General features: G+C 36.4%; 1 long non-coding RNA gene and 1 pseudogene across 4 annotated transcripts; one reads left to right on the top strand and one right to left on the bottom strand.

Annotated features, from left to right (window-relative positions):
• The first annotated feature begins 1,460 nt into the window (after window positions 1-1,460).
• LOC126595689 (uncharacterized) lies at window positions 1,461-9,649 on the top strand. 4 transcript variants are annotated; one of them, XR_007613655.1, is made up of 7 exons: window positions 1,461-1,497; window positions 2,311-2,447; window positions 4,278-4,354; window positions 4,433-4,471; window positions 4,578-4,612; window positions 6,991-7,039; window positions 7,723-8,308. It is a non-coding gene; the product is annotated as an uncharacterized LOC126595689 (long non-coding RNA). The 4 variants fall into 4 exon arrangements; XR_007613657.1 differs by lacking the exons at window positions 1,461-1,497; window positions 2,311-2,447 and adding exons at window positions 3,721-3,965; window positions 9,509-9,649 and having other exon boundaries at window positions 7,723-7,817; XR_007613656.1 differs by lacking the exon at window positions 2,311-2,447.
• Window positions 9,650-11,727: 2,078 nt separating this feature from the next.
• Window positions 11,728-11,838, bottom strand: LOC126598251 (small nucleolar RNA R71; annotated as a pseudogene).
• Window positions 11,839-15,911: the final 4,073 nt, after the last annotated feature.

Raw genomic sequence — 15,911 nt, 5'->3', positions numbered from 1 at the left:
GCTTCATCTTTGTTATAATTAACCCTTTCTCTTTCTCCCAACTCTCCATCTCTCTCAACCCTCACCATCTTCCCCTTCTTCGTAAAACCCAGAGGCCGAGAGGCCTGAGTCCACATCACAATTCGCCACTTCGGCAAGCCTCAACTCCATCAAACAACCACTAGCTCTCTGGACTCCCCTTTCTTTCTTTGAATTGGTGGCTTCGAAGGTGACTGTGAGAGAAAGAGAATGGGTCGTCGGGATGCGGGGAGAGAAACAGAGAGGGAAGAGTGGGGATCGTGAACAGCCGTCGTTCCTCAGTCTAGGATTCACTCACAATCGTTTATACTCTGTTGCACCTTTAGATGAGTCACTTCTTGCTTTTGATTTTGGACTCAAATCTTAATATTTTATTATTTCTTGCATTTATATCTGCTTGCATGTTCAGATGAGTCAGTTTGTCCTTTTGATTTTGTACTCAAATCTTAAGAGGGTGTAGTCAAACTAAGATTTTAAAGGATTTTAAAGGATTTTAAAGTGATAGATTGGATAGGATTTAAGAGGATTAAGGACTCCTACAAAATTCATATGGATTTTAAATAATTTGAATGGATTGTGGTGGATTGTGAGGGGAAGGATTTGAAATCCTAGGGGGTGAGGTTGGATTCTTTTTAGTTTTGGTTATACATACTTTTTGCTTTCAAATCCCACAAAATCCACAACTTACTGAAATCCTTCAAAATCTTAATTTTTTTAATACACTTAGATTTGGATGGATCCTTTAAAATCTTTTAATTGACTGCACCTAGATTTTAATGGATTCTAAAATCTTTTAATTGACTACACTAGGATTTTAAAGTCTTTTAAAATCCTCTCAAATCCAAGTTTGACTACACCCCTCTTAATATTTTATTATTTCTTGCATTTATATATGCCTGCATAGTCACTTTGTCCTTTTGAATTTGTGCTCAAATCTTAATATTTTATTATTTCTTGCATTTATATCTGCTTGCAGGTTCGCTTTGTCATTTTGATTTTGTACTCAAATCTTAATATTTTATTATTACTTGCATTTATATCTGCTTGCATGTTGTGATTGAGAGGCCAAAATTAGTTTACAAATCTTCCTGTACTGTTTGGTTAGGTTAGGTAGCATGCTTTTCTCTTTGTTTTAATCGATTTAGGGATTTTTTGCCCCTCTATATATTCATTTGCTCTCAGTTTTGTTTCTTAGGTTCCTCTGTATTTCTGTAACCGTTCAAAGGTCATTTTTATTCCTTTTTGTAGTTTAAATTTTGTCTATTATTATGTCTAGCCTTCCATTTCAATTCCAATGTTCTTAAATTGTATGCATCTGTGTCTCTATGTATGCATATGAGGTTCTGCATCGACTTCTCTGCTTCCTAATTTTAATGCAATTTTTTTTATTTCAATTGTTTAAAGACGAGAAGATTGATTATTCTCTTATTTTTATGGATTGCAGGAAACGTCCTGCTAACTCAGGATTTTGCGTTGCAGGTTTCATTTGCTAAACCTAACTTTTTTATGTTGTGCAGCAATTACTGTTTGTACGTTCATTTGTTGTGTTGTTGTATTGAATATTTTTGTCTTGTTCTACAAAATGTTTTTCATTTTGTCTTTATTTTTCAACAACAAAGTGATTAATTAAGAGTCTTTGTAGATTAATCTGCGTTTCATTTCCCGTGTGTGTCTATCTTTTACCAATTGGTTTCAAATATGTATATGTGTGACTCTGTTGAGAAAGGTATCATGTTGTTGTGCATGTTTTGCATCTTCCACTTTGGTTTGACAATTAAAAAAAAAGGTGACATGTCTTATTAGGCAGTTTAGATGTCAAAAATTGTTTCCATACCAAACTTGAGCTGTACATATATGTTACCTGTGACAGCCCGTTCCGAAATATATTTTCGATGGTGTGAAATGACTTATATGCCCTTTAATCGTTGAGTTGTGTTGTGTGGTTTAAGCTTTGGATTTGGACCAATCCTTTTTATTCCTAAGCAATTGGAACTTAAAAATTTTATTTGTTTTGTTTGAGTGGCCAAATCTAGACCACACACACACACACACTCACAACCGTTGACTCTTTCTCTCCTTCCCTCTCAAGTTTTCTTCCATTTCCATACAATGTTGGCACGTGACTGTGCATGAGTGATCATAAAATTTTTCTAAAATTATGGGGATGTTCTTGAGGTTGAGTAGGCCACGTTGGTATATTCAAACACCCCAATTGAGCAATGTATGAGAAGTTATTACCTAATTTTGGTTATGTGCTTTAAAATAATGTTTAAATAGTTGTTTCGCATATAGGTCAGGCCGATCTTGAGGAAGAGTGCAGTCAAGCGAGACTCGGGGTTACTACTTTTGCGCCCCTCCAAGTTCTAGTTATGAGTGCTTGTTGGTGGCTTACGAGGAATTTACGGCAGCTCTGACATATTATCACCAATGTAGGATCACCTTTGGGTGTTGTATAATTAGTATTCGTCTTACTGGACTGCACTTAGGCTACTTGTGCTCTAGTTGGTTTGGTTTTTGTTTATTTGCATTCCTTATATTAATATTGTTTCCACACTCTACACATGGCTACGTCACCCTCACGTGACGGCCAGCATGCCTCGATCTAGGTCGGGGTGTGTCATTACCCGTTGCTTAGTATTTATTTATAGGGTTGCTTACTATTTATATATAGCACGAAAACACATTAGCTGATACAAGTTGCAAACAACCAAAAAAATGACAATTGAAAACTCCAACGAATTATCGTGCCTATTCGGTAATGACACGGAGTTTCTCGCAATTAGGTGCAGACCCCATTCCCTTCACATAGGTACAGAAACTATCATGTTATTTTTTTTTTTTTTTTTTGCAATCGTTAAGGCGATAACATGGCTTGCAAGACATGTATTTTGTCAAATTGCATGCACACACAAAATATGTGTGGACTACATGTTGCTTAAGTTCCTTATGTTAAAACAATATTTTGTTGTGAGTATATTTTTGGTTATGTCAAACTTCTAAATAGCACTTTTGAATGTCAATGGACTGATTATGTAAAGTTAATTCTATATAACTGCAAGCTAAAATATTTATGCTACCACAATGGTTAACTTTTGTGTTTGGTTTTCACATTATGTTGAACCATTTATGTTAGTTTATGCTTTTTTAAATTTGGCTAAGTTGGGTTCTATATTTTGTAGACTAATATTGCTTCTACCTTCAGGTGGTTTGATGTAGATTTTGTGGGTCTTTAGATAATGGTGATTCATAATTACACATATTTATTGGAATTAAACTTGCAATCCGCACTATATGCATCATCAAATCTTATTCTAAGGCTGCTGACATTTCATTATAATTTGGTGACACGTGCTATCATCAATAATTTGTGTCTTTTTCTGTTAGAATGATTCATGCATGTCCGACATTACGATTTCAAACCCCCACAACAGCGTGCGGGCAATTTTCTAGTTATCTATTCTAAAGTTGAGGAGCAATTAACAGTAGCTTAGCTACAGTCAATTGGTTGCCCCTCGATTTTGCCTTATTTACATCATTACCATCATATCTATGGCTGGGTTGGAAGGTAATTATCAAAAGTTAGGAGGATGATTTTGTTCGTATGGTTTGGGACAGATTGGGTGGCTTAGCGCAAACAGAGGAAGATGGAGAGACACATTGTTGTCATTTGGTGAGGGTTTCGGGGATGGGAGGCCATGCCTCTCGGATAGATATAGAGATAAAGGGAGAAAGGGTGAGGGAGAGAGGGTGAGGAGACAGAGGAATAGATTACAAATTTGTTAAGAAAAGTTGGTTATGATGAAATTTCATTCTTAAAAATCCATCAAATCATGCTTAAATTTGTGATTTTTGTAAGTTATTGAATTAGGAGACGTTTTCTAGTGGAGAAAACATCGCAGCGCAGAGGAAAATTAGGTTTTGTTTTGCAATTTGCACCACCAAAATATGTATGACTTATTCATCTTTGTACGGTTGTCTGTGTAAAAATACATTATGACCTAATTTCATTTGTTTCTCCTTCTAAAGTTTTTCACCAAACAAACAAATCATAAGCAACTTTTTTTTTTTTTCCAATTTTTTTCTTGCTTTTAATGATCATGAGGTTTGTAGATCGAAGGTATAAAAGTAATGCTCTTTCGTAACATATAAAATTACTAAGTTGTGTTACATTTTCCCTTCTATTTTTTTCATCAATTTGCTTCTGATTCATGTTTTAACGTGTATTGAATAATTTTCAAATTAACGACTGGTTCTTGCAGCCACGTGAAGAGACTGACTATTCAAGCTTTGCAACTTAATTCAAGGGCATTAATCAGTATATAAGGCTATTCCATTTGTAATGCTTATTACTTGCACTTCTAGCTTTCCCCTTATTAAGAAAACTTTATTAATTGCAATTGTTAAATGTTATTAGGGTGAGAAAGAGATCATCGATTTGAAATGAGCTTTTTATGTAAGTAATTTATCCACTCATTCACCTCAAATTATTTTTCTTCATAGGCACAACTCTTTAATTCTTCTGCTTCTTCATCATACTTTGAACTTCATTCTATTTTCAGCTTTAAGTTGTGGATGACAAGCTATACACAAGAAGGTAAGCTATTTTAGTTTTTTTTTTTCCATATTCGGAATATCCCCAATTTTGAAATTTTAGGGATTTGATTCATTTTTGTTGGTCCAATTGGGCCGTTAATTGACACAAAAGTATGGCCTATTACAGAATGGCCACAAAGATAATGATGTGACTTAATGACAAGCTATTAGTTGATAGGCCAATCTGGAAGTGTATTTGCATATGAGGATATTAATCATACACAGAAATATAGATTGTATGTTTTAAACCGTATTGTATCTACATTACAGCATTATACACTGCACGTCTATTTGTATAAAAGTCATTCAACTGGTGATTCAAGTAGTATATTGCTTATTTTATTTTGTTTGTATATATGTTTTACAATTAAATCGTTAGTTTAGTATATATGATTTTCTCCAGCAATTTTTTTCATGATTATGCATCTGTACATAAAATAGTTGAGTTTTAGTTTGTCTGCTTCATGAGATCTTTCTACATAGCAATCATTTGTACTCATTAAATTTTTTTGTTTGAGTTCATATGATGTGCTTCTAGGATCCTGAGGTTTTAAATATAACAAAATATTTGACTTAAATTTTTCTGTATGGATATGGTTTGAACTTCACAGTTGATGTCATAAGCAGGCACACACAGAGAAGAAAGAGGTAGAAAAAAAACAACTCAAATCTTTTCTTTATTGTTGAGTTAGGTTGGAGAATAGGCTTTTGTGGCTTCTAGAGCTGATTTTCTCTCTTTTATGCCAGAGCGACTAACTTCTTTGCTCTCTCTCTTGCTCTATTTGAACCAGCTCTCGCCTTTTTACTTTTTTCTCACCAATTGCTCTAGACTTTCAACTCTCAAACATCTCAGGTCACATGCATGGAATAATGATGGATTTTTCTTGAGGTGATTTTATTGTTTCCTTTTTGAAATTTGTGTCTATTAGATTGTTGTTTTTCAATTTAAATTTTACTCTTTTCCAACTTGCGCTTCACTGAAGAAATGACAAAGATTTTTCTTGAAGTCATTTCGTTGTTTGTTTTCCTTTGGAGGATTGTTGTGATTCAGTTGGTACTATTGAGATCTACCCATGTGTCAATGAGCATGCTCATTTTTGTGAATGCGAAGCATGCCATTGGTGATGCAATATGTCTAGCCAATATAGAGATGATCTTTTAAAGTTAAAGATGGATGTAGATGGGTTGTGTGTCCGATTTGTGTTTTTTTTTTTTGCACCTGCGTTGGTGTTCCCTGCTGCTAATTGTTGCAAAATTGTGTCTATTAGATTGTTGTTTTTCAATTTAAATTTTACTCTTTTCCAACTTGCGCTTCACTGAAGAAATGACAAAGATTTTTCTTGAAGTCATTTCGTTGTTTGTTTTCCTTTGGAGGATTGTTGTGATTCAGTTGGTACTATTGAGATCTACCCATGTGTCAATGAGCATGCTCATTTTTGTGAATGTGAAGCATGCCATTGGTGATGCAATATGTCTAGCCAATATAGAGATGATCTTTTAAAGTTAAAGATGGATGTAGATGGGTTGCGTGTCCGATTTGTGTTTTTTTTTTTTTGCACCTGCGTTGGTGTTCCCTGCTGCTAATTGTTGCAAAATTGCTTCATAGGTGTTTCACGACATGTTATCATCAGGTTTGATGCTTTTTTTTTTTCCTTTTTATGAATTGTGTGACTGGCATCTTCTGTTTGCGCCACCTTGCCTTTTCTTTATTATTTATTTCTTCATCTCTTTTGTCCAAAAAATTTATGGACTGAGGATCCTTAATCTCTTGCTTCGTAATAAATTTTATGTTTAGATTTTTACAGTGATTAAGTCGATTTAAGTTATGTGGGCCAATGTTTACATGATATGCTGTGTTTGTTTCTAGATTTTGTTTGTTTGGTTACCATATTGGTTTTTATCTTTTTTTGTTAAATGGTTATTTTTCGTTAAATGGTTAGGTTCATTCCTGCACGAGAGAGATTTGTGTTTTTGCCATCAAACTGGTAGAGAGGGGTCTTAATTAAATATAATGACGTAGTGTTATTTTGTTTGCATCTATGGAACCATACATTTACTTCGTTCCACACTTTTTTAGTAATTGTTTTTTACTTGTTTGGAATTATTTTTTCCAAGCTTAATAATCATAGCAAAGCCTTTTCAAACAATATTTTTTTAATGTATTGTGAAATGGATAATGGCATAAAAAAAAATATGTTGAGGGTATCTTGACACACTATAATAGGTCTTCTTTTTTGGCAAGTTTGTGTTTCTTATTTGCATTCATGATTATGAAATCATTTACATTTGCTTTCTCATGATATCTCATAAATTGGATGTGAATATATTTATTGTATTTCTTCTGGGTTTTTTCCGTTTTATATTTTAAATATGTTTAAGGTTGAAGGAGTCAGCGATGAAATTTTGGATGCCAAAGAGAAGAAGCCTGGTATTATTTCTTCACTTGTTTTTGAGTGAGCATCTCTTTTATTTCTTCTAATTTTGCTTCTTTCTTTTGTTGTCAAATGTTTCAAAATTTCAACTCACATGTTCGTGTCATTGTTAAGAAGTGTTTTTTGCCATTACTAGGCCATCATTTTGTCTTCTATTTTTTTCGTATTGTTTTTCACAAAACCAAATCATCATAGCAAAGCTTTTCCAAACAATTTTTTTAATGTGTTGCGAAATGGATGATGCAATAAAAAAAATATGATGCGAGTATCTTTGCACGTTATAATAGGTTTTCTTTTTGGCAAGTTCGCATTTCTCATTTTCATTTTCATTTGTTTCTTCATAATTTCTCATAAATTGGATATCATTGTATTTATTGTATTTAACTTTTTTAGCCAAGCAAATGATTTCATTGAACAACAGATGCATCAATTACATGCTACAAGTATACAATAGTGAAGGCATTACGATGCCTTCAAATGATCGCTTTCTTTTGTCTTTTCTTTTCTTTTTTTGTTTTTGACATATTACATTAGATTTTAGATTTTATTATATTTGATGAAGTTCTCGATTAAGAGCAATTACGCTTGTGTTATTGTTCAAGACTAGTAACTGTAATAGTACAGTGTGCCAGATTCTCTTATTTACATCTGAATTTGAACGGTTTATTGTATCATATAGGAAAGATGAAAAGGGAATATGAGATGATATTGAAGAAAGCCTTGCAAAGCATCTGCTTGCTTAATTCAGATGCCACAACTTCGGTTATTTTTTAGGTGAGGTGTTATGTTTGTATGAAAATTTGAGTCTCAAATATTTTAAGCATTGTGTCGGCAACTTGAGATGGTTGTAAAGCAGTGCATGTAGCATTGGTGCCTTTTACTTTACATGTGTATTTGTTTCGTTCGAACTAAAATTACAGTGTACATTTTTATGCCAAAGACAAGTTAAGAACTTTGGAGCCTGATATTCTTTGTTAGAATTTCTGTTACAAAACTAGGGAGGGATCCTGTCCATTTATGATTCAATGTAGAAAGATTGGGATGGTAAAGATTTCTAGGGTGTTTTCTAGGTTGTTTTTGGACTGCATTAATTTCTTGCAAGACCGCATTAAAAAGCATTTTTTTCAATCACACATTATAGAAGCACTTCGTTTTGATTTGTAAACAAACTATATGCTTTATCTTTGTCTTAAGTTACAGTATAACGTTTCATGATTGAATTTGTAAGATGGTTTAGCAATTTTTTCACAAGCTTGCTATTCCTACCAGATGCTTAAGTATTGTCCTCTACTTTTTTGTTTTCCTTTTTCTGTGTTTTTCTCAGGTGGAGTGGGTTGATTACTTGAAACTATAAGTATAATATTAATGGCACAATACGATCTACAAATGAATGTTTCTCATACCATGCATATCCATGTATAGCAAGCAAAGTATCACTTCATTGGTTCTTAGGTACTGAATCGTCTTAGTTACTTTGTGTAGAAACTATTCATGCATGTTCCGACTAATACATTAAATCCCTGCAACGAAGCGTGGGCACATTTTCTAGTATGTTCTAAGACCGAGTCCAGCCCTAAGAGAGATTGACGAATCCTGATCAGTGTTTGACTTTTTGGGATTTAGGATTGGATTTAGTTGAGTCCCAAATTTTGAGTAAAATTGTTAAGGATCAGAATAGACAATAATGGGATTTGTAATATTCCAAGAAACATTGTTCATAGCTGATCAAGATCTAGAATGGATTAAATATAGAAAAGGCTGGGTTCAGAGTCCTAAGTCTAGTAGGATTAGCTGAGCTTCACGAAAAGATCATGATAGTTTGATACCAAGGAAACATGGTATGAATTGGACTTTGCTACTGCATGAGGTGGTTATCTTGAAGAGTTACTCCTATAACTAGAAGAGGGTCTCCAACATCCAAGGCACCCTCAACTCAACAAACAAGCTTCTGCTCTGCACAATTTCTCGCTCTACACGAATCATTCTCATCTTTGAGAAAAACATTGACCCTCCTAACTTTGTTAAGCACATCTTTCAATTTGTATAAACAGCATTGTGGTTGACAACCAGCTACATCTTACAATTTCTAGAAACAACACTAGAGCCGTAGAGTCAAGTGATCAAGGAGCACCTTCCAATTTGTAGAAACATCATTATTCCGAGTTTGGTTGACTATCTATCTAAGTCTCTATCGGCGAAGAATCTTTGAGTCCTTGTTGGAAGATCTCATTAGCTTCTCAGTAAATGAGTTGTTACCAGGTTATATTGTTTGGCACATTGAAAACACAACCCATTTTATGATTGGATACTCACAAGTGCATTTTAGAGTTTGGCATTCCGACGGCCCAACCACATTTATAGTCGAGTGATAGTTCACATTTTGCATGCATTTATATCTTCCATATTTGGCGTCTTTGTGATGTTTTTGGATTAAAATGGTTGCATTTTACATTATTTGGTGTTAGTGTGCAGCCAAGTGTGTAATAGGATAAATTGGAAGGCAAATGAAGTAAAAACACTCCTTTTGGTAGCTGAGCATTATTCCAAACGTGGAGTGGATTCTGGGGAGTTAATTTGAAGTCCAAATGAGGAATCTAGGACTAATTTGGCTGCTGGAATTTCAGGAAAAGATGTGGAAGGAAAGTGGTGAAATTCAGCCATATTGGGTGGTTCCACACACCTTGCCGTGCCCTCACATGCAGTTCCAGCTCACTTATGCACTTCCATCACCAAAACAGCTCACCTTTGCATTTCCAGCTCCCTCATGCCCATGCCGTGCACTTTCATACCCCTTTTCCAGCTTGTTACAACCAATTCCAGGTTGTCCACTTCATCCTTGCAGCCATTCCACATGCATCTTCAATTAAATTAGCCATATGCAGTTTTATTTCCCTGATGCCATGCATCACCATCCCAGAAATCCACCCATTCCATAATCATTCACACAAACACAATCATTGCCGTGACTCCCCCTCCACTTTCCAGCATCACATTTCCAGCGTTGCACATGCATTCACCTAGCTGTCATGTTCCCTCTCCCATCCATTCATCTCCCTATTTAAACCAAGCGAATTAGGCATTTCAGAACTTCTTCTTCACTTCATTCCATTACACACACCCTAACCGCTCCACCTTCATTTACAACACACTTGGAGAACCAACACCGAAGGCAACTCTTAAGGGATTTCGACACCAGTTTTGCTTCAAGGGTTCCTTCTCCTTAATTCTATGTTCACTCATGTTGTATACTTTTATGTCAAACATTCTGTAAACATGAAGTGTAACTAATTTCTTTCTAGGGATTCGATGTAGCCTTGCAAGATTGCCATGTAGTTAATTCAGAATGCTCAGTTGACCCATTTATTCCTTGTTTCATTCTCTGATTTAATTGTGACTTTGTGTGTTGATTTTAATGCTTGATCACCATTTGAATTAACCACAGGTTGTCTAGCCAATATTAAAAGCACACATCATGCATAATCTTGGTAGAAATGGGAATGATTGAAGGGAATGTTTTGCAAACATCCTGCCAAGTGTTTCCTTTGGTTTTATGAAAGTTTCTTATGCGTGACACATTCTTGATTAGGAACCAAAGTTGCACATCACAATTAGGTTCATGACTAGGAACATTTGATCAAATCCACACATCATATGGTTGATCATATCTAAGTGAAACAAACTCAAGAAATAGGTAGATGGCTGAGCATAAACTGACTTAACAAACATGGAATTGGTTTAGCAATGGTGAAACCGAATCCCTAGCTTCATCTCCATTGGTGCTATCTCATTTTATTAGTTGTTGATTCATTTATTTGTGTCTACTTCATTTTCTTGTGTTTTCAAAGTTACAACAACAAATCTGCCTAAATTGATTAGTTTTATTTCTATTATATAGTTCTTGCAAAACAAGTAGTTGTATAAGGTCAATTAGTCCCTGTGGATTCGACACCCTTACTTGTGCCATTATACTAAACATATTCTAGCACGAAGAAGGAAAACTTCAACAAAAATGGCGCCGTTGTCGGGGACTGATTTCAGTCCCTTATAATTGCTTGTTTTGATATTAAACCTTGTTCTTTTCATTTTAAGTAGATTTCTGATTTTTATTCAAACTTGTTTTATCTTGTTTCAGGTAGTATATGTCAAATAGACTTGCTGAATTAGGCCAAAGAATTGAACGGTTAAAGGGCAACACTTTGGGAAGCTTTGTGCCAACAAGTTCCTCCATTATCCGTGAAGAAGAGGAGGGCAAATCGTCTAGTCAAACAAGTGAAGGATCTGAGCACTTTAATTGGGAAAGAGAAGAAGAGATGGCGGGCAACCAAGATGAGCTTCGAGCTTTGGAGGACTTTGCTCAACCAATCATACCAAATTCACCTTCATGCATCTTGCTGCCCACAGAAGCTAGAAACTATGATCTTAAATCTTCACATTTCCATATGTTTCCTTCTTTTTATGGCTTACCTAATGAAGATCCTTTAGCTCATATTAAAGAATTTTACAATGTTGTGAGTGGTTTACCTTTACAGGGAGTAAGTGAAGCAAATCTGAGGATGAGAGTGTTCCCTTACACCTTGAAAGATAGGGCCAAGGGTTGGTTGATGACTCTAGTACCTGGTTCACTCACCACGTGGGATGCCGTGGCTAAGAAGTTTTTGGAAAAGTTTTTTTCCACTCAAAAGACAGCCACATTAAGGGGACAAATCTTCAACTTCAAACAAGATGATGGAGAACCCTTCAATGAGTGTTGGGAGCGCTTTAAAGGCCTTTTGTTGCAATGTCCACACCATGGGTTACCTCTTCACTTACAAATGCAAATTTTCTATGATGGACTAACCCAAACATGTCAATCAACTGTTGATAATGCAGCAGGTGGAGCTTTGAAGAAAAAGAATGCTCAAGAGTCATATAACATTTATGAGATGTTGGGGTCTAATGCTCAGCACAAAGATTTAAGGGGTAAGAAAGTTGGAGTATATGAAACAAGCTCTAATCATGATCTTTCTTTGCAGGTAGCTAACCTAGAAAAGAAGCTTGAATCCGTGCTCAACATGGTGCCAAAAGCAAATGAAGTATGTGCCATTTGCAACATACCAAGCCACCTTACTCATCAATGTCCATCTAGGGAGGCTTACCCCGAGTATGTCCAAGAGCAAGTGAACCTCATGAATTCTTACAATCAAAGACCAAGGAATGATGTGTATTCCAATACATATAACCCAAGTTGGAGAGATCATCCCAATCTTTTGTGGAAGAACAACAATCAATTCCAAAACTTCCAACCAAAACCTACACTTGAGGATACGGTTAAATTGTTAGCCCAAAATACCTTGCAATTCCAACAAACCACCAATAGCACTCTCCAACAACATTCGGCGGCTCTAACCAAAATGGAGACACAATTGGGACAGATTGCAGATGCTTTGAACCAAAGAGAGGTTAGAAAGTTTCCAAGCCAACCCGTGATACTCCAAAGGAACCAAGAGCAAGCCAAAGCAATCACTACACTTAGAAGTGGTAAGGTTATCAATAATAGAGTTGGAAATGAAGTTACTAATGAATCTGATCATGTGAATGCAGGGGTTACTCAAGGAGAAAATGAGAAACCAAATGAGGAACCAAGCCATGCTACTTCCTCGTTTGAAGCACCAAATCTTCACAAGGCCGAGAAACCTTACACTCCACCAATACCATTCCCTGGAAGACTTGCCAAGAGCAAGCAGGATAAGTCATTTAAGGAGATTTTTGATATTCTAAGTAAGGTGAATGTTAACTTACCTTTGCTTGATGTCATTAGGAACATGCCAGCTTATGGGAAGTTCTTCAAAGAGTTAAACAACTACAAAAGGAAGTATGGACCACATGAGAAGGTAGTGGTGTCCAAGAATGTAAGTGCCGTGTTGCAAAGAAAACTTCCACCAAAGCTCAAGGATCCAGGAAGTTTTTCTATCAACATCACCATAGGGGACCAGAAAGTAGAGAAGGCGATGCTTGACTTAGGTGCTAGCATCAACTTAATGCCTTATTCCGTGTACCTTCAACTAGGTTTGGGGGAATTGAAGGCCACCACCATCTCATTACAACTTGCGGACAGATCCGTGAAATATCCAAGAGGTATAGTAGAGGATATTCTAGTTCAAATTGATAAACTAATCTTACCTGCGGATTTTGTAGTATTGGACATGGAAGAAGCTCCTATACATGACCGAGAGTTGCCTATTTTGCTTGGGAGACCGTTTATGGCCACAGCCAAGACCATCATTGATGTGCAAAATGGACTCCTCACTATGACAGTGCTAGGAGAGACCGTTCAATTCAAAGTGTTTGAGTCTCTTTCACATCCTTCTTCATCTCTTGATTGTTATGCCATTGATGTGCTTGATGCGATTGTTTTCTCTAAGTTCTTGCAGGCACAATCTAATGAACCATTACAAACTGTTTTGAGTCAATGTCAAGATGAGTTTGATGAAGAAGATGCACTCATGGAAGAGGTAGCTGCCTTGGAAGCATTGGCACCGTATCCTTTGAATGTTTCACCTCTTTTAGAGCCTTTAGAACCATCGAGGTCACATCTAACCCCTTCCACTGTTAAGGCACCAAAACTTGAACTTAAACCACTTCCACCACATCTAAAGTATGCATATTTAGCTGATTTTGAAACTCTTCCAGTCATCATAACTTCTGACCTCACCCCAAATGAAGAAGATAAACTACTCAGAGTGTTAAAAGAGTTCAAATCAGTTATTGGTTGGTCTATTGCAGATATCAAAGGAATAAGCCCTACCATGTGCATGCATAGGATTCTTTTGGAGGAAGGAGCAAAGTCAACCCGTGAACCACAAAGAAGGCTCAATCCACACATGAAGGAAGTTGTGAGGAATGAAGTGTTGAAGTTGTTAGATGTGGGGATCATATATCCCATTTCTGATAGCAAATGGGTGAGTGCTATTCAGGTGGTACCTAAGAAGGTGGGAATCACGGTGATGAAGAATGAAAACAAAGAGCTTGTGCCCACAAAGCCCACGGCTAGTTGGCGTGTTTGCACCGATTACAGGAAGTTGAATTCTAGCACTAGAAAAGATTACTTTCCTATGCCTTTCATAGATCAAATGCTTGAGAGATTGGCAGGTTACTCACACTATTGTTTTCTTGATGGTTACTCAGGTTACAATCAAATTGCAATTGCTCCCGAGGATCAAGAGAAAACTACCTTTACTTGCCCGTTTGGCACATTTGCATATAGTAGAATGCCTTTTGGACTTTGCAATGCTCCAGCAACATTCCAAAGATGCATGTTAGCAATCTTTTCTGACATGGTAGAAAGATTCATTGAGTTTTAGGGCAAAGGGTGAACAAGCTCCCACACGTGATCTACTATGCAAGCCGGACTCTAAATGATGCTCAACTTAACTATTCCACAACTGAAAAGGAGTTGCTTGCTATTGTTTTTGCCTTAGAGAAGTTTCGGTCATATCTTGTTGGATCTAAAGTTATTGTGTTTTCTGATCATGCAGCCCTTAGGTACTTGATGACAAAAAAGGATGCTAAGCCACGCTTAATTAGATGGATACTCTTACTACAAGAGTTTGACTTGGAAATTCGAGATAAGAAGGGAAGTGATAATGTTGTGGCTGACCATTTGTCACGGCTCAATGAAAACCATGGAGTTGGACAACCTTTGCCTCTAAATGAATCATTTCCAGATGAACAACTCCTGGTTATTCACGAAAAAGAACCATGGTATGCTGATTTTGTTAATTATCTTGCTTGTGGTGTAATTAGAAATGACCTTTCTTTTCAGGAAAGAAAGAAGTTCCTTGCCATGGTAAAGCACTACGTTTGGGACGAACCATATTTGTTTAAATATTGCCCTGACCAAATCATTAGGAGATGTGTCCCAAAGAGTGAGCAACAAAGCATTCTAACGTTCAACCATACATTGGCATGTGGAGGACATTTTGGTGCCAAAAAGACATCTCTAAAGGTTTTACAATCTGGTTTCTTTTGGCCTACTTTATTCAGAGATGCTTTTGATTTTTGTTCTAAGTGTGATAGGTGCCAGAAAATGGGGAACATTAGCCGAAGAAATGAGATGCCATTGAACAACATTTTGGTGGTGGAGCTCTTTGATGTTTGGGGAATCGATTTCATGGGACAATTTCCATCCTCTTTTGGCTACTTATACATATTAGTGGCAGTAGATTATGTATCCAAATGGGTTGAAGCCATTGCTACAAGAACTAATGATCATAAGGTTGTTTTGAATTTTCTTAAAGATGTGATTTTTTGTAGGTTTGGAACCCCAAGAACTATTATTAGTGATGGTGGCAGCCATTTCTGCAACAAACCCTTTGAATCCTTGATGAAGAAGTACAACATCAACCACAAAGTGGCAACCCCGTACCATCCTCAAACCTCAGGACAAGTGGAGATTAGCAATAGGGAGATCAAGAACATTTTGATGAAGACCGTAAGCCCTACAAGGAAGGATTGCTCACTGAGGTTGAATGATGCACTATGGGCATATAGAACAGCATACAAGACCCCTATTGGCATGAGTCCTTATCGCCTTGTGTTTGGAAAAGCTTGTCATTTGCCAATGGAGCTTGAACACCGTGCATATTGGGCCATCAAGAAGTTCAACTTTGATTACAAGGATGCTGGAGTAGCAAGGAAACTCCAACTTAATGAGTTGGAAGAGCTCAGAAATGAGGCATATGAAAATGCCAAAATCTACAAGGAACGGACTAAGCTCTATCATGACAAGGCCATCCTACGGAAAGAGTTTCACCAAGGTATGAAAGTACTTTTGTATGACTCACGTTTGAGACTTTTTCCAGGTAAATTGAAGTCTAGGTGGGTGGGACC

The sequence above is a fragment of the Malus sylvestris genome, chromosome 13, assembly GCF_916048215.2.
Source record: "Malus sylvestris chromosome 13, drMalSylv7.2, whole genome shotgun sequence".
Lineage (NCBI taxonomy): Eukaryota > Viridiplantae > Streptophyta > Magnoliopsida > Rosales > Rosaceae > Malus > Malus sylvestris.
The sequence above is the reverse complement of the archived record's forward strand: the minus strand, read 5'-3'. Positions and strand labels throughout refer to the sequence as shown.